Here is a 19,656-nt window from a genome sequence, read left to right on the forward strand (position 1 = left end):
GGCCACTCGTCTGGTTAAAGGCCTACTGAAAACCCCCTATGTGGACTGATTGGGAGACCTGAACCTCTTCAGCCTCCGCAAGAGGAGGCTGAGAGGCATTCTTGTGGCTGCCTACAAACTCATGGGGGGGGGGGGGGGCGCAGCAAAAAATAGGGGATACAATGTTTAGCAGGGCACCAGTCAGTGTAATAATGAAATAATGGCCACAAACTGGAAGAAAGCAAATTCAAATTGGGCATCAGGAAAAAATTCTTTACAGCGAGGGTTGCCAAAATATGGAATAAGCTTCTAAGGGAGGTGGTGTTGTCCCCTTCCCTGGAGGTATTTAAAAGGAGATTGGACAGACATCTGGCTGGCATCGTCTGACTCTAGCACTTATTCCTAATAGGTCCCTATGAAACTATAAGAAAGGCTTTGCATGAATTTCAAAATACACCATTGTTTTTCCTTAAAGAGTAAACACAACAGGCTCCAGACCAATGCAACCTTCCCTGCAAAGACTGAGTGCCTCTCATTCAAACTCACCCTTCCTTCAGGAGTCCTCCTTTGTTCTGAAAGGGTTGCAATGAAATCAATTCTTCTTCAGACTGAGTAGCTGAAGAGCATTGCCACTACTTCATTTCTATAACCTTCCAATCTCTGTGGGGGTGGATAGACATGATGTGATCTTTAAGAAAGCTGTGATAAGAAATTTGTATGAAGGGAAGAATAGTAGGCAATACTTCAGGTGGCCCCAGTGGGGATGTACAAGGGAGATAATACAAAGAGGATCCTCTCTTCTTGCACATTTCAGAAAGACCCACCACAGTTTTCACTCCTGTCCTTAGAGGGGCACAGTAATACTCCCCTGTATAACCCTAGAAAGTAAAAGGCACCTTACAGATGTGGGGTACATAAGAGGTCCCCTTCTTTCTCACCAATGGGGCAGTGCAAAAACAAAGGGAGGCAAGTTATCTTGTCTGTCCAACCACACGCACACTGAGAAATAGCTGGAGGCACAATCCCATGTATTGCTTCCCCAAGGCAAGGTAATCTTCAGCAGCTAAGCTCGTGCTTCCATTGGGCCCATAGATAGGCAGTGAATTACCATGCAATCAGTGCAGTCCATTTTATTTTTATAGTGCTCTAAATTTAGACCATGGAAACTGCTTCTTTGGTACAGTGTGCTGGAGGCTAGCAAAGAAAGCAAGCATTTATAACAAGACTTAAAGTATGAAAGTGACTGGGCAGTCAGGCATTTCTAAAACAAACGAATACCTCTCAACGCTCAGCAAGACTTAGATACAATAATGGCTGGAAAAAGGAAAAAATGGATGGAAAAATGTGGTTGCGCAGTATACTCCATGCCACCACCCTGATATGTGATACATAGGGTCCTTTTGGTGCCCCCCCACACACTGCCAAAACCTTCAGAAATTTGTTCATTATTCCAAGCCCTTGTGAGGTTTTCCCAAGTGGAAATGCGAGAGAGAGAGAGAGAGAGAGATTATGATTCAAAGTAAAAATGATTCATGTACATATATACAAATATGCTGGAAAAATAATGGAAAAACCTATATATATATATATCTATATCTATATTGATATAGATAGATATAGATAATTTCAAGATATATTCAAGATATAAAATAGAACAATTTCTCCTACATACGATATTAACCTAAGATATTTTTGATATTTGTATTAAGAATACTTTACAGTTCGTATTTTCCCTTTTTAGTGCTTGGTATCAACATTATCAAATCATGCTCACTATGTTATAATTAGGATAACCTTTCAGTGACATTTTAGAATGGGTTTTCAGTCTGACCTTTGGGTCAATGAGTACACTGTCTGGCTCTGGAATCTTCATTTGGACAAGCTGCCAGGAAACTATTTCTTTACTAAATGTCAATAAGCTGCACATCAATTGTCAGCTTGTATCATTTCTGAAAACCTGCTCTCTGTAGGATAGATTGAAAGGCAGATATATGCCCAGAAAAAAACACTGCTAGATTTTGATTGCATACACCAGTAGGTCTTGCGAGCAAAGTTATACCTGAAAGAATCCTATTTATTCTTGCAATGTGCTTGGAACCACCTTTAAAGTTTATGGAGCAATATGTGGCATATTTTGTTGAGAGCCTCAGATTCTTTGCTTGGTAGAGTGGGTGGATGGACACAAATGTTAAAAAATACTGAACAAATGCAAGTTAGGGATTTTAAAAGAGCTGACACTGATATCTGGAGAGGGGCCACAGAAGCTGTATCAGGCTCAGGGCTTTCTAGTTAGCACTTGTATCTTGAGCAGAGGCTCTTGGTCTCCTCTTAGCCTCTCTACTGTTAATAGAATATCTCCCCTGTTAGGATCAACCACTGTTAATTCTAGTGTGCTTAGGCAGTTGGAAAAGAAAATATGTATTCTCCTTAGTAAGATGACTTATTTTAGGATTAGATAATCAACCCTAAAGAAGACATCACAGAAAGGTTGGGTTCATGGGTAACTATTCTTTGCTTAGAAACAGAAATGGGTGAAAAAAGCTACAGGGGGCTGTATTCTTAATCACATCAAGTAATTTACAATAAAGTATATGCAAGGTAATAATGAATTTTGGTATCCACCAAACATTATATAAACAGAAACATTTTTTCTTCCTGACTGGATAGCCTGTGATGTATTCTAATTAATTTCCATTTCAAAGCTAAGGAAAGACTTGCTCCAGAGACAGAAATAACACCAATAAACAATATTTAAACTCGTGAGCCTACACAGCTCTTCCCAATCTCTCTCATACCTTAAACTTTCACTTCTGTTTAGCTGTATGCATGACAAAACATTTGATATACTTTCCTATCCCAAGCAAGCCTCTACAATTTCCTCTTTTATATTTTTTCCCTACTTTCATTTCGGCCTTCTTCCTGATCGTTAAACCAAGTTCCAGGGATACGTGTTATGTCAGTTATATCCACTAATAAAATAACTGAGGGAAAAATAGTGGTTATGTTTGCAGAGCTTGGCAGTCATCCAATTGTTAATTAGAGAGATACTACTGCTGTAACACTAGTAACTCAACCTCTTGCCACCTTTCTTTCTGCATTTTACAAAACCTTTACAGTTATAATAGAGATATTATCTGCTGAAAACCTGTGATTTAGCTCTCTATAGTTTATATATCATTATTCTCTTGTTCCTTTTGGTAGGCACCAGCACTGACAGTCAAGAAACAGAGGAACAGATGAGTTTCACCTTACTGAGTCTGTTTTAAAAAAAAATCTATAGTTCTAGTCTTGTTATTGATTGCTTTTCTGATACTGTCTTCTGTTCCCTGCCACATCAACACTGCTCTTGTTAGTCCCCTTTAAGCCTGGACAAGCCAATGGGAATATAAGAAATAATATCTCACTTCTTTCAGCTGTCTAATTAAGAATGAGAAACATGTTACTATAATGATATGGTTACTATTGCTGTCAGGGTCTAAATCGACTCTCATCAAGTCAATGACAGTCTTTTACTTAGATAGGAGTCAGGTTAGACTCTCAGAAAGCAGCTCTCATCTGTTAGACTCCTATAGCCTGACACTATTGTAAGCTCAATATGGATATTCTTTGTCAATCCCTCATAGTCAAAGATAATTGCATTCCATGACTGTCCTATCTGTGGGTCCGAGCATGTCTGCCAAGGCCAATCTTGGATTGATAGACTGTTGCAACTTGGGCACATGTGTCTGTGTGAGGTGGGTGTCTCTAGGTTTTTGATTCAGTTGGTAATACACTGTTTTTGCTGCTCCCACATTTCTGTCTCCTGTTGTCATCATAAGGTTTCAAAGTATTGAGATCCTTGCAGCAGACTCTTTCTCCATTTGGGTCAGTCCTGGGCAACAGTCTCCCATGAGTTGATGTCAATGTTGCATTTTTTCAAGTTGGCCTTGAGGATGTCATTGAAGTACTTTCTCTGCCCTCCTCTTAAGCAAATGCCTCTACTGAGCTGGGAGATTAAAACTTGCTTCAGGAGTCTGAAGTCAGATGTCCAGATGACATGGCCAACCCAGCAAAGCTCATGTCAGATGATCATCACTTCGATGCTTATGATGTTTGCTTGCGAAAAGACGCTAATCCTCAATCGAGACTGTTATTAAGGAAGTTCTCAACTCCATCCTGCAACAGCCAGTCAGAGACAATCTCAGAATCCCTTCACTAACCAGATGAAAAATGACAAGACACCTGGAGCTGATGGAACCCCTGCCAAAATCTTCAAGCAGGGGGAGAGGAGCTCACACCACAGCTCCATGATCTCATCTCCAGAATTTGAAATGATGAGGAAATCTCAGAAGACCTCAAGGACACCATGATTGTGACAATCTTCAAGAAAGGAGAGAAGTTTGACTATGGAGATTACAGAGGGATTGCCTTGCTGTCCACCCCAGGAGTGACTGCAAGAACCTTTCTGCATCAGCTCCTTCCACTTGCTTAAGAGCTCTCTACATGGCCTTCTTTGCCCTAACAAAAACCTTCAACTGTCAACTGAGAAGCACTGTGGAGGATCCTTCTGAAGTACAGATGCCCACTGAAATTCATTACCATTCTCTGTGTTCTCCATGATGGTATGCAAGTAGTGGTTTTCAATAACGGATCTATCACAGAACCTTTTGAGGTTTAGCTGGGAATCAAGCAAAGCTGAGTCATAGCTCTAACACTGTTCTTGATATTCCTTACTGCAATACCACATCTGACCACCAACAAGCTTCCAGTCAGAGTAGAGCTAAACTACCGAATAGATGGTAAGATGTTTAATCTCAGCCAACTCTGAGACAAAACCAAGACTACACCAACCTCAATCATTGAGCTCCAGGATGCAGATGATGCTGTAGTGCTTGCTCACTTGGGAGCAGACCTTCAGGCAATCATTGACATCTTTACTGAAGCGTACAATAAAATGGAACTGATGATTAATATTCAGAAGACTAAAGTCCTCCTTCAACACGATCTTAATGAGCATTCCCCAGCTCCAATAATTTAGTTTCACATTGAGACTCTGGAGAATGCTGAGTATTCCCCATAGCTCAGAAGCCATTTCTCACAGAAGGCTGACACTGATGAAGAAATCCAACATTGCCACAAATGTGAAAGTGCAGCCTCTGGACGCCTGAGGAAATGAGTAACTTAGTTTTCATTAAAGATTTTCATTAACCTCTGCAGTTGTTTGCTTGTCTCTCTGACATATAAAATGGAACTGGTGTTGTAATGAGCACAAATTGGGAAATATCTGTTACTGTAGGTAACAAAGTTAGAAACCATGTACTCCATGGCACCACTGAGCAAAATCCCATGGCAACACCAACTAAATCCTACAGTTTCAGTGATTTCCTCATGAAATATTCTTCATTCCTTCTCCCCGTCCACAATCAAATGATATATTTTTATCCCAACCTATCAAAAGTCTCAGAGCAGCTTGCAATAATCAAACAACCTACAGGGAGGAATGAAAGGCTCAGGGTCAAAAATACACAAGATATAGAACTACTTAATGATTATTTTTGCAGCTGGCTTTTTTCTGTACTCGGGTTGTTCAGCTCTACTCCCTAGCCTTTTTGTTGTGGTCTCCAAGCAGCCCTTTGGAGATCACCTGCATTTTTACCTTGAAAGAAAAATTCTCTTTTTTACAGTAGGTTGGGTTAGATCAACTCATTTGATAGGTATCAGGAAGTGGGCGTAGTTAGCTCCAGAGAGGGCACATCTATATATGCAACTAATGCACACGAATAAACTCTGGAGCTCATTGCTCTAGAGTTTATTCATGTGCAGCACATTAAGCACAGTTGGAGCAGCCCTGATTGGCAGCAGCACAGGGCTGCTCCAACCAGGCTCAATGTGTTGCAGAGGGGCTGCCTGGGGCACAAGGGTGCTTCAGTGTGGGGCTAGCTGGCAGGTGGCCTCTGCACTGAAGCGCCCTCCTGCCCCAGCCAGCTAGGCAACATCTCCAAGTTCACTGCTGCTTATGAAAAGACTCTGGAGCAGGCTAGTACTTGGATTTACAAGTACTAGCCTGCTGTGGAGTTTATTAGTTTTGTGTGCCCTAATAGGGGTGCATGTGTAGACACAGAGATGTTTACTGAGGATTTAATTAGGCAGCTCTGCAGCAAATGTTTCTTGTAGATGTACCCAGTTTGCTGAAAGAAACTTTGTAGCTTATTTTCCATTGATTTTTCTGAATCTGTACACAGGCTCCAAAGCACTTCTAAGAAGAAAGACAGGCTAACGTAGATAAAATGAAGTGAGCTATAAAGAATCCAAGAGGATCAAAGTGAGAAAAGGTTATGTCATATTATTGTCTGAAATGGCAAATTCAGCTATAAAGTCTAACTACTGTAACATTATTGCTATTCATATGTATTATAGTATCTCTACAAACCCCCAAGGAGGATCTAAGTCTTGGTTGTGCTTGGCACTGTACATGCATATTGTGAAAAGATGATCATCCCTGTCCCCAGATCTTACAAACAAAGTAATACCTATTTCATCATTCAGGATTTCTCAACTTCTCATCCTTTGCCTCATTTCACTTATTTATTGTCCATTCTAGCTCAGAAATTAGTTTATAAGGTGCCATCTTCCCCTATCTTTTGCTGATTTCAGACTAACTGTCTAGCACTTTGGACAAAAGGGACTTGGGGGTCATAATTGACCACAAGATGAACATAAGCCATCAATGTGATGCTGCAGCTTGTAAAGCGAGCAAAACACTGGCTTGCATCCATAGATGCTTCTCAAGCAAATCCCATGACATTATTCTCCCCTTGTACTCAGTCTTGGTAAGGCTGCAGCTGGAGTACTGCATCCAGTTTTGGGCTCCACTATTCAAAAAGGATGTGGAGAAGCTTGGGAGACTGCAAAGGAGAGTCATGCACATGATCAGAGGTCAGGAAAACAGACCTTATGAAGAGAGGCCGAGAGCCATGGGACTCTTCAGCCTGGAAAAGCACAGGCTCAGGGGTGATCTGGTGGCCACCTATAAGTTTATCAGGGGTGCTTACCAGGATCTGGGGGAACATCTGTTCATCAGAGCACCCCAAGAGATAACAAGGTCAAATGGTCACAAACTCCTCCATGACCGTTTCAGGCTGGACATAAGGAAGAAGTGCCAGAGAGAGGGTGCAGAGAGAGACAGGGCCATGGAGAGCCCGAGCGCCAGAGAGAGGGTGTAGACCCAGACCAAACAACATCTATTCCAGCTGTGAGGCCTGGGGCATGGTAAAGGGGTGGTTGGAGCCATGCATAGCCCCTAAGGCTAGGGTGCCCCTGAAGCACCCATTGTAGAGCGGGACCCATGAGGGGTTTGGGAAACCACGGGGTCCAAGTAACCAGCGAGAAGTGACCAAGAGGGCGTAAAAGGCAGCCTCCCTAATATATAGTGTCATCAAAGATGTGGCGGGCGAGAATTTGAGGGTGCCCTTGGGCCAGCTTGGCATGGGTAGGGGGCCTTGAGGAGATCAAGGCCCTCCTGTAGGACCCTGCCATGACAAAACCAAAAAACTGGAAGAGCCCAGACATATCCCAAGTAGGTTAAACAATTAGACATGCTCGGTAGCTGTTTATGAGGATGCAAGGTATAAGACCATATACATGTACTGCTTTGGATACAGAAAAATGCTGTTCTAATTTACTAGACAAGCAACCCCCCTTCCTCCCCCTCCCACACTCCAATATGGATTCAATTCCCTGATCTAAATCTGACAGATTAGGAATTTAAACAAGGCCCTGCTTCCATCTCCCCCATCCAGTAATCACCACCCAGTGACTTCTGGGTATTTTCGGGCAGGACCCTCTCTATTTTGTAGACGTGGCTTAGATGCCTTAATTCAGAGTTTCCAGCTCAGGATCCTGAACAGAGGGAATCCCTTGCCTGGCTATAGTATTAGGCACCTGTCAGCACTGGCCAGTCTCTTTCCCCATCTTTTTCATCTGTATTTCATACCTGGAAAGCATAAATGTTACCCACAGCACCAACGATCCCTACTTTCTTGAACTGTATGGGGAGCTTGGTTGTGTAACTAGGGGCCGAGGACTTCACTAAATGGTGAAGTGCCTGGCAGCTAGGAATTCAACAGTTTTTTTACTTTTGAGGACCTGAGTTTATCTGCTTTGAACTGAGATGCTGTTGCAGTTGAAATAAGGATGGAGTTGAGTGAGATGAAGTATCGTGAATTCTTACCATACTTAGTGGGGATTACATGGAAAGATGGCGTTCTGTTGAATTACAACTGTATGGAGATCTGGTATATTTTATATACTAAGCCCAATACCATTCTGGTTATAGGCTATAGATTTCTATGCAGTTCCATGAGGAACTGAGGGTCTGTAAATAATTAATCAAATGAATGGATTGATGCTAGGTATGAGGACTCTAGACTCCTTGCTTGCTGGTGGGATTTCAAGTGCTCTGAACAAATTGAGATGCTCATGTATTTCACAATCTTTGAGAAGTCCAGCTGACACCTTGCATATTAAAATCACTCTCTATAGTGATGGATAAATCGCGTGTCAAAGATCATCAGAAGGCAATATGAAAATATATAGATTATATTGAAACCATGCTTTTAAATTTAAATATGTAACAGCAACAAATGGGGGAGGTCTGCATGAGAAACACTTGTAGAATTACTGTCTAACAGCTTTTGTTTAAACATCCTTCATGGTATTTCAAATACTATTTGCTATATTTTATGTTATTTGCAATGTTTTATGTGCATGCAATATTTGTTTACTAAGAAATTACTGACATATATGGCATTCTGTCTCTGAAGTTAATTGGGAGCTTTCTTATATCAGGATTTTAAGTAGAAATTGTTGCACAGAATTTAAAACAAAGAAGCCCTGAAAAAGCAGAACATCTGTCTATTTATAGCAAGGAGTTAAGCTGAAGTGAAGGACAAAGGAGAATACAATGGAGTAATGGATAATGTTGCCTCAGTATTCCCTATCCTTTTACACTTACTCAATGATAATTTACAGTACTTTTTATTTGATGAATCCGTCACTTCACCTTCCCATGACTACAGTGATCATGAATAAGCATGGGTGTCACCGTAGAAATGCCTAGAAGCAAGCTTTCTTTTTCAGATAACCTATTGATCCATATTTCTGGTACCCAAAAAGACTACATACCTAATAGATAAGTTTTGAAAACTAATAGGCACAGGCTATTGGTTCTGAAAACCAGAGAGGCTGTATATTTTTAAGTAATAGCCCCAACATGTTAGCATACATCTTATACTGTTGACTTCCTTTACTCTTGATACTGCATACCTCCTGTGGCACTTGCCTTATTATTAATTCATGGCTCCACATAAATGTTTCTCTTTCTGTACAGAAATGTGCATCATGTACCCACAGCATGGATCCTTATCTGTTGTACTTGTTCCATTCACCAAGCTTACAATGACATCAGTGAGTGCTCGATGTGCAAAGAGAATATGGAACAGGCAGTTTAGAGAGGAAAGCATTACATTAGATGTGAAGGGGAAGAACTTCAGGATTAATAATCTTCCTGGTAAAAACTATCAATCACCTTGAAAATGACTGGTTCTTATTATATCATGTTGATGTACAGCTATCAAAGATAATCAGCATCATTATTCCCATTTTCCATTAGGGGCAACAGATGCACAGAAGATGAAGTGAAGTGACTCCTTCAAGCTCCCTCAGCAAGTCAGCGGCAGGTACAGGAAGAGCGTCCACCTCCCAAATCCTAGTCCAGTGCCCTATTCACTGTAACACACAGCCTTTGGGAGTCATCAATTTTTCACCTGCTCATGACTGGGAATGAATGAAATGGCAGTGTGGTATACCCAGGTTAAAATTAGCTAATACCCTACATCAGTGGTTCTCAACCTGTTTAAATTCGAGACACCCCTCTATAACTTTTGTGAACTGAACGGTACCCCATTTCAAAAACAAATTTGGTATTGCAGCATTATCTCCTTGTAAAGGGCCCAGGAGCAGCCAGGCAGGGAGAACCTGAGTTTATTTCTTCACAATTGCTTATCTTCTCAAACCTCATAACACCCTTCAAAAGATCCTATGGCAACCTAGCTAAGAATCACTGCCCTACCTTACTATCAGTCACTGATTCCAGCCTCTCCCTGGATCTGGCAATACACTAACCCAGCCTAACTCTTCCTAGCTTTCCACTGTCTGTCTTCTCTAATTTCCTCCCAGGAATCATTTCTTGTAACAATGTCTTCCCTCATATTGTCTGCCAATTATTTCTGTGGTCTCGCTCTGGGCCTCATTGTCAGCCCTCCATGGTACCCTATTCTTATGTATATATCACATGCCCAGACCACATCAGCCCTCATTTTTCTAAGCTAGTTCCCCATGCTAATTTGTTTGCTTAAAATAATCATATGGCACAAGTATATCTCTGTTATTTCTGTGCTCTTGTAAAACCAGCTGCATTTGAAACTTAGAATGTGCATTATTAAAAAGCAGAGACGTATTGGGCAAGTAAAAGCAACTAAATACTTTGGAAGAGATTAAATAATTCTCTCTACTTCTTTCAGGTTCCACAGTAAGGTTCATACTTCCATAGGGTCCTTGGGACTGATGTTTTTCTTTGGTATATCAGTTTATCAGTGTTTGCAATGGGAGCTCTTCCAGATTCACATCAGACTCAGAAGAGAACTGGCCCCGTCAGACATTTCTACTTCAGCTGTGGAAAATTATAGTAGCAGTCATACTAATGAATACTGCGAGATTTTATAATGCAATGGTATAAAGACCATTAGCACAGGGGTTTGTTTCAGACACCCTCTGCTGCAATAACATTTTTCTTCAAAATTTGCCAATGAAATTTTCCCAGTCATTCTATTTTAACTTTGTTTCACTAAATATGAGAGTGATGAACCACGGAAAGTTCACAGCACTGTTAAAATGTACATCTGCTAGCTCAAAAGCTGTTCTAAGACTTGAACAATTTCCACTCAGGGTGAAAACAGACGTTGCCTTTGTGATGCCACAAGCATTTTTATGGCAGCACAAAGGCCATGAAAATCCCTTGCTTGATATTTGTTGCCATGCCCCTCGTTATACCACAAATGCACAAAATCTGTGGCCACAACAAAAGTGGCATCAATTTGTGCCACTATTTAGGGGGGCGGTGTCTATTTGCTTTATGGTGCAAGAGCATGGGCAGCCTGGAGCTGCGCATATTCTCCAGCTGCCCTGGGAAGTTGCTCTGGAGCTTGAGGGGCCTGATCCGAAGCAACCCAGGAATTCTAATGCAGGATCAGGCCCGTCAAGCCCCAGAAGCACCTGACCACCTTTCCCTTCTTACCCTTCACTACTGCCTATCATTCTTATAAGTCTTCATGATTTCCTCTGTATCTAAATGCAGAGGCCCAGCAGGAGTACTGTTCTACCCGTTGAGCTCCCATATTAAATCCTTCTCCTAGTCCCTAGGTTAAGACGGGATATCATTATGGATGGCACTGCAAATTATGTCTGTAGCAGTCAAAGTGATAGGGAATGCAGAGAAACACCTCTGAGCTGGGGAGCACTGTTCTCTCCACTTTCATGGGTTAGCAGGTTAGAGTGCAACTCTGCCACAGTCCAAGCATAAGATCGCTGTGATGAGCCAAGTGGCAACAGATGTTCCACTGCTCAGAATCTGGCTGGGTCTGCATGGGGAACAGTACAAGGACAAAGCTGCATAAGCAGCAATCTCCCATCTGACTGCCACAGCCCTGCTCGCTCTTCTCCTCCTCCTCGCCCAATAAAGATTCCAGTCGGTGGGCAGGAAGAAGGGACAGAGGTGTAATTGGATTCTTGAATGCCTGCAGTGGCAGCAACGCATAAGACAGCATTAAGTGGCTGTACTGTTGGGGGTGTGGCAGTGGCCAGCCTGGCAATGCAGTTGCTGCTATTTTTGCACACCCACTGCCAGGGGCTAGTGCCTCAGAACCCGCCCCACCCCCATTCATTGCACTACTGAGTGGAGCAGGCTAGCTTCCTTCCCTGCAGCATGGAGGCTTTTTTTTCTCCCTCTGTTCAGTATCAGGGAAGGAAGACTATATCAAAGTTACCATAACAGGTTCCCCAAAGACCTATGGGCTAGATTTTGGCCACAGTTCTTTCTTATTTCTAATGTATTCAGTGGGAGTTTTTCCTCCTTTTTTTGTGGATGCAGTTAAATAAAGCAGCAAGTTCCCTGCTACTGCTCTGAGCATGGTTTGAACTGAGTGTTCCATTTAAAAGAAATTTAGTGCGAAGGAGGAGAGAGTTTATGAGCATTACACCCAGCCCACATAAAGGATGAGCGGCCAACACAGGAGAATAGGTGAATAAACAATAGTGGCTGGCAGAAGAATGGAGGTAGAGAAGATAGAGGATAGGGAAATGGGGATGGGTGGGTGACAATGAGTTGGGGAAATGTGACAATTTGGTGCAGTTCTCTCCTTTTCACACCTAAAATGTTTGGGAGAATGTGCAGGTAGAAAGTTAAGCAAGGACATCACAGCAGTAACTCTCTCTCCCCTTTCCTTTTCTTGTAAGGACTTAGAGGAAAAGAGGAAAATCAACTGGAACACGTGCTCTGCAGAGACCTCACTGCAGATGGTACATCTGTCTATTGTTGTCACAGCATTACATTGATAACCCAAGTGTTGGTGTGTATCCGTAGAGACATAAAAATCCTGTAATAGCTAGGACAGCCCACATTTCTGTGTCATTGAAACTCCCAGTGATATGACGCATGGTTCTCACCAGGGGTTGGAAGGAAAGAGCTGTCAAAGGTCACTGGAACTGTACAGATAGATGAGATGTGTATAGAAGGAAAATATGATTCATGTTGGATCCTCTTGATTCATTTATTCACATCCTTAAAAACTGAATCATTTGTATTAAAAGCAACAACTTCCAGAGGAGTATCATTAGGAAACAAAGACTTAAAGATATCTTCTCTAAGACTTTATCAAAACAGAACTCTACTGTACAGTGAATCAGCTAACCAGCCAAGAATATATATCATGAACATTATTCCTAAGCACCTGCTCTGAAGAGGAGCTATCATTCTACTTTCAAGGGAAGATAAACCAAAGACAGCAATAACTAACAAAAACAGAAAATCTATTCCAGATGAGCTGCTATTAATCATCTGTTTTTGTGGGTCTTTTCACTTACTCTATTTAGGTAATAATATGTACGGATGGCAACCCTTCTATGCAATGGTGAGTTTCAGGAATCGATGCTCAATTTATTTTTTTTATAAACTTTCTACCTGCCAAGGGGACACAAGGGCCCAAAAAGTAAAAAATAAAAATTAATACAAGGTTGCACTAGAGAGGGCTCAGCTGGAGGAGGCTAGAGAACAATGCAGGGAAGCCAGGGGCATCCCTGATCTTGCACCTCCTCCTCCTCCAAGGCAGTGTCCACAGCCACCAGGGCAGCAGAACAGGCACCCTTTCATCTCAGATGCCTTGTGTGCTACGGGCAAGAGGTCTCAGCCACCTTCACCTTTAAAAAGTAATAATAGGATGCAAAACTCTGAGGAACTCAGGCCAAGGCAGCCAGAAGGGGGTTGGGTATGGCCTGCTGAACCCCTGATTCCAGCCTGTTTCTTTCCAAGCAGAGAGTGTCTGGGAGGATGGGTTTGGGCAAAATGTGGCCGGGGGACCAAGCAGCACCCGAGGCTTGGCCCCTTTCCCTGCAAAGCTGCCAGGCCGACAAGGGAAGAATGCCAAAATAGCTTGCTGCTGTAACCTAAGTGTTTATTTTAGTCAAGTGTTTGGTATTATTTCATTGTTGCTTTTATATTGTTTTTATTTTGGATTTTAAACCACATTTCCAGACCCATTTCATTGTCACTTCCTGCATCTTCATTGGTGTCAAAGGTCACATGACATCACTTCCTGATGTGATACCACTTCCTATGAGGTCTTTGAATATGGCTTACCGGCCCACTGGGTGATAAAAAATCCATGATCCGGGCCCACATTCAAAAAGGTTGGACACCCCTGGGCTAGAGGTTGAGGCTGGCTCAGATCCTCAGAAGAGGAATGAGCTGTTCTGGGAGCCTTACAAAGATAAGGAGTTTGTGTTACATAGTTGATTTCCTTTTAGGTTTTGCTGACCAAAAGCTTTGGGTTGTGGCTATGTGGGTGGTTTGGAGACTACAGGGGGTGCCTGGAATGCACCTGGTACTGTAAGCCCTGTGAAGGTCAGAGAATGGGTAGGCTGTGATAGAGAAGCAGTGGCCCTACCAGGTTTAAGAAACCAGAGTGCTGAGAGAAGGGAAACAGTTCTGCAAGAGCTAAGGGCCCAGGGGCTGGTAAATTGTTTCAAAGACAGGGCCATGAAAGCTGGGTAATGCCTGCGAGGTATGGGTGTGGCTACGGGGGCAGTTGGAAGCCAGGATTGTGGCCCCTAAGTCATGATTAGGAGGTACCCATGCTTAAGTTGATCCTTAGAGAGTCCCTGAGGTCTGGGTTAAAGGGATAGCATACCCTAGAGATACATAAAGCAGCAGAGTTTGGGAAAAGTCCTGAGGACTGAATTTGGGGAGGCAGAGAAGCCCCCAGGGGCTGAGCTAAGAAGAATGGCACCAGAAGAGTTACTCTGGCCTTGAGGGGCAGCTTCTAGGGGTGTGCAAAATGGGCCGTATTTGATTCAGATTTGGCCCAAATTGAGGACAGGGATTCAATTAATTGATTTGGATCACTATCCCCAATTTAATTCATCTGAATCTGAATCTGAAGATTCGATACTGATCCAGAAAATAGCGATTTGGAAATAGACACAGCTTTAAATGTTTTTTCTACATACCTCAAGGTACCAGGCATAGCTCATGAGTGCTGCGATGCTGGGGCAGATGAAGCATCCCACAGGCATGTGGGGGTGGGGGGGGGAGGATGGGATGTGTGCTTGGCAGCAAACCCAGAAGTGGACCGGAACTAGTTCCGGTCCACTTCCAGGTCCACCAAGGAGTACGTGGGGGGGGGCGTGGCCCCCTGGTTCGGCAATCAGCCGTAGAGGCACCCCAGGTGCCCACCCCAGACCTAGGAGGCACCAGTCACCGAGCCAGGAAGGTGGGGGGGGGGCAGCGTGCTCCCCAGAGGACCCAGAAGTGGACCAGAAGTGCTTCTGGTCCACTTCCAGGCCTGCTGCTGAGTACACTGGGGACCCCCCCCCACGCTCTTGTGGAATGCTCCATCTGCCCCAGCACTGCAGTGTTGACAAGTTGCCTGGTACCTTACGGTATTTAAAGTTGCCTGGTACCTTAACATTTAAAGCCGTGTCTATGTCTGAATCACTGAATCTTTCCGAACCAATTTGGAGGGTTCTGATTCAATTCAGAGAGATTAAAGGGTCTCCTGATTCAATTTAGACTTGGAGATTCAGCCACCAAATCAGGCCATATCTCCACTGAATGGAATCAGGAACCGAAGCTTCACACAGCCCTAGCAGCTTCCCCAGGTAACAATAATAACATCAGGGTGTGGCAGGTAAGAGGTAGGAGGAAATTGGGGGCCAGAGAGTGAAGCAAGCTAAGTGGGGTTGGTAGAGGGCACTGTAGGCAGCCTCAAAGGTCAAGTCCTGTCACAGGGGACAGTTTGTTTCTCTGTGTGGAAGGAATGCTTGTACTCGCAGCACCTCGGGCCGCAGAAAACAGCTTGGCGGGCTGCATGGCGGTTCGCGGGCCATATGTTGGACAAGCCAGCTCTAGCTATTCTCCTTCCCCTTCTGGTCAGCTGACCCTAGACACTATTAAATGGGCCCAGGTGCTACTAACTCTCTAATCAGCAGTCCAGTATTCTGCTGCCTGCAGTCTATAGGCTGGATCCTGCAGCCCATTTAACTGTGCTATTCATACCAGCTCCTTGCAGCCAGGCCTTCTGCAAGCTGCATTGGTTCTGCTCTCCCTATCCTGCACTCTCCTGTTACATTCCTCAAACCAGTTGAATTTGGAAGAAAACACACCCAGTTTCAGTTTCTTTGGCCAGTTGAGTGACATATTTTGATTTCTTGGCCAAAATTCTCAAGTTCCTAACAGTTAGGCTCCTTCAACTGAATGTTGAAGGCCCAGCTGCTAAGGAAAGATGCCTTACCTGCCTTTTCATCCACTATCACTACATGAGCATCATTTGCCTCCAAGAAATTCATATTGATGCAAAGGAAGTCTACTACTTCAGCACTGAGGGGTTTCAGTTAGTGAGTTTTACCCCTCATTCAAGTATGGTTATAGTACCACATGCAGAGTGAGATCTGTGATGTCACCTAACACTTTGAGTTTATGACACATTTGAAATTAGTAGCCTCTAGGTGGTTAGTATTTATACGCCTCCAATATAGTCAAAAGCATAACAAGTTATTTTATGCATGCTTTATCCAGTGTCAGTCCTAGGATATAGGCAGCCAGAATTGTGGACCAACTGGGGACTGGGATTACTGGAATAGAGGTCTATAATATTTAAACCAGAGTTGGAGTGGGCAAGCAGAATCCAAAACCAATGAAATTAGGGGCCAAGAGATTAAGAAGTGATCAGAGCCAAATGCAAAGAGCCAAGAGTTGGCTCCAGGAGTGGCGCAAGACACATAGGTGCAAGCCTGTCGTGCTCCCACACCCTGAAGCCCCCCAGCAAACCCCAACAGCTGCGGAGCACCCCACTAACCCCCAGAATAGCTGGAGGTAAGTGGGGCCCATGGTGGGAGGGGACTAGTATAGCTCAGCAGTGGGGAGGCAGCTGAGAGGAGCTGAGGAGGGTCTCACCCCACCCTGGCTCCTACTTGGTCCAGCCCCCCAGGGAGCCATATGACTGGAGCCTCATGAATATGATGTGCAAACAGGCATGCTTCTGGGCCTGGCACATGAGTTAGCACAGAAGTTAGTATGGGATGGTGAGCAGGAGGGCCTGAGGCCCTGCCAAGTGAGCCCTAGGGAAGCTAGTCCTATCAGTAGCCAGACTACCAGTGGCACAATGTGGATGGGCACACGCTGCACCTTGAGGGTCCCCTCGGAATCGGCGGCCTACCCCACTGGCACCTCAAAGGCCTTCACTCAGACGGAACTCATGGTTCCAGGCTCCACGCAGATGCAGCCTCTGGCTCTTGGATGAGGGGCCTGCCTGGCACGTTGCCAGGCACATGGGACCAGGAGCATGGCCACCTCCCCTTGTGGGGTTTGCTCCACTTTGGAGTCTCTGGGGCACCAGATTGAGCAGCTCCAGGCTGCAGTCCAGAGACTGTGTGTCATCAGGGATGGTGAGCAGGAGATAGGCACCTACTGCCAGGCCCTTCACGCCCTTGAGGCAGAAGGTAGACCATGGTCATCTTCCAGGACAAGGGAGGACTCGGGGATCTTCCATACTGTCTGGCCAGGGCGTTGGACCAAGGTGGTCAATGGCCCCAAGGCCCACTGCACCATGGTCCCCTCCACTCTGGAGCTTTGCAAACCTCTTGCAGCCCCAGTAGAATCTGCAGAGCTGCCAGCTCCTGCTGGCAGTGCAGGCTCACCCACAGCTACCATCCTTGCTCTCCCTAAAGCCACTCGTAGAGTGGTCATTATGGGAAACCCCCTTCTGAGGGGGACTGAGGGCACAATCTGCCACCCTGACCCCTTAGCCTTGGAGGTCTGCTGCTTCCCAAGAACCTGTATCCAGGACATGGCCGAGAGGATCCCTAAACTGATCATGGCCACCAACCACTACCCTATTTTCCTTATCCATGTGGGCACGAATGACATGGCTCAGAGCAATCCCAGTTGGGTCATGAGACACTACAGGGCTTTGGGAGTTGGGGCTTAAGGGGTTGGGGGGTGCAGGTGGTATTTTCCTCGACCCTCCTGGTTTCAGGCTATGGGCTGAGGAGGGAGAGGAGGATTGAGGTAGTCAACTAAAGATTGCAGTGCTGGTGTCTTTGTGAAGGCTTTGGCTTCCATGATCACAGTCCGCTCTTTGGTAAGAGAGGCAGTGGTCTGCTGGGGAGAGACAGACTCCACCTCACTGCGCTGGGGAAGAGGCTCTTCTCAGCCAGACTGGCTGACCTGCTTGACCGAGCTTTAAACTAAGCCTGCCAGGGGTTGTGGGGATTACTGCCACTGCAAGCCCACTGGGCAACCTTTGCAAATTCAGTAGGCTAAGGCACTTAAGGGAACCCACCCCTACCCTAGCCCCGGAACGATCTGTAGGTAAGGCAAGGGCCCCCAGTGGGACACTTATGTCTGTGTACACCAATGCCAGGAGATTGGGGAATAAACAGGAGGAACTGGTCCTCCTGCTAAACAAGAATTACTATGGTCTCATAGGGTGGGACTGTACCTATGACTGGGCCACAGGTATAGATGGCTGTTCACCAGAGCATGCCTGTTCACCAGAGCACCCCAAGGGATAACAAGGACCAATGGCCATAAGCTCCTGCAAGACCGTTTTAGGCTGGACATAAGGAAACATTTTTTTACTGTCTGCGCCCCCAAGACCTGGAATTGACTCCCTCCAGAAGCGGTGCAGGCACCTACTCTGGATTAATTCAAGAAATGTTTGGATGCTTATCTTGCTGGGATCCTTTGACCCTAGCTGACTTCCTTCCCCAGGGGCAGGGTGCAGCACTTGATGATCTTCAAGGTCCCTTCCAGCCCTAATGTCTATGAAATCTATGGAGAGATCAGGAACTAAGTAGAGTCACCAAAGCATAATATAGGAGCAAGAAGAACTCTGTTGCACAAACACTTCCTGTTCCTCTCCTGGGTCTTAAATAGGAGAAGTGCCTGGTCAGGTTGTATGAATAAGACACACAGTTCCCAGGGAATGGGTACAGGTCAGGCTTGATGAAAGTCTTAGGAGTAAGACTCTAGGAGCAGCAACAGGGGTAACAGGTTGGACGTGGGGAGGGGATAGGCTGCTGTGTTGGTCAGTCCAAGCCTGGGGGTTTAAGAGTGCATTCCTGACACCCAGCTGTATAAAATGGCAATTTTAGCAGCCACGGATTAGTGGTATGCTAAATCAAACCTGGAAGGTGAAAATCTACAATGGATTCCATGAACTGCTCTATCTAGTACTTATTCAAGGTCCTACACATCATGGAACATTAAGGTTGGCTGGATGGTTGTGTGATTGCTCTCATGAACTCTGTGGGTTACCTCAGCTCAAGGTTATATCCAGCCATTTTTCTTACATATTAGGCTTAACAAGCAGAACAGGTCTGGCCACAAGGATGGCTATGATGCTCCCTGGTAACCCCACTACAGTTCCTCAGAACACTTGTCCCTCCCTTCTTTGTTTTACTTTCCTGCCATGCCTTGATGGAAATTTTATACAGTTTAGGGAAGCTGACCCCAGTTCAACTTAGCCTTGCTCTTCAGCACTAAATTATGGCGAGCCTGGCCCTATTAGTGCCTCAGGGTGCCAGTCACTTTATGGGCACTGTGTGTGGCTTCTGTCTACCCTTATAGCTACACTCAGCCCTTGCAGATGATACTTGTGTGGCTCAGCCCCCCTGCTTGGCCCTGCTCTTACCCTTCTTGGGTGGCTCAACCCCATCCCCAGTCCTGCCTTTCTCAGGCTGCTCAGCCCCCTCGGCCCTGCTCCTACCCTTCTCAGGCAGCTCAGTCCCCTGGGGTCCCAAGCTTAGTCTGTGCGCTTTGTCCTTAAAGTAACAGGGCTTTCTGTTTACCCATACCCAAACAATAAC

The 19,656-nt window shown here is 44.8% G+C and overlaps 1 long non-coding RNA gene across 2 annotated transcripts in view; it reads left to right on the forward strand.

Annotated features, from left to right (window-relative positions):
• LOC106740525 (uncharacterized) overlaps positions 1-13,839 on the forward strand; it is a 34,767-nt gene extending 20,928 nt beyond the window's left edge. Inside the window, exons 3-4 of one of the 2 annotated variants that reach the window (XR_002092839.2) lie at positions 9,629-9,695; positions 12,529-13,839. This is a non-coding gene — a long non-coding RNA (uncharacterized LOC106740525). Of the gene's footprint in view, positions 1-9,628; positions 12,148-12,528 lie in introns of those variants that run through there. The other variant, XR_009460452.1, reaches the window with a different exon arrangement.
• Positions 13,840-19,656: the final 5,817 nt, after the last annotated feature.

This window comes from Alligator mississippiensis, chromosome 3 (genome assembly GCF_030867095.1).
Source record: "Alligator mississippiensis isolate rAllMis1 chromosome 3, rAllMis1, whole genome shotgun sequence".
Taxonomy (NCBI): domain Eukaryota; kingdom Metazoa; phylum Chordata; order Crocodylia; family Alligatoridae; genus Alligator; species Alligator mississippiensis.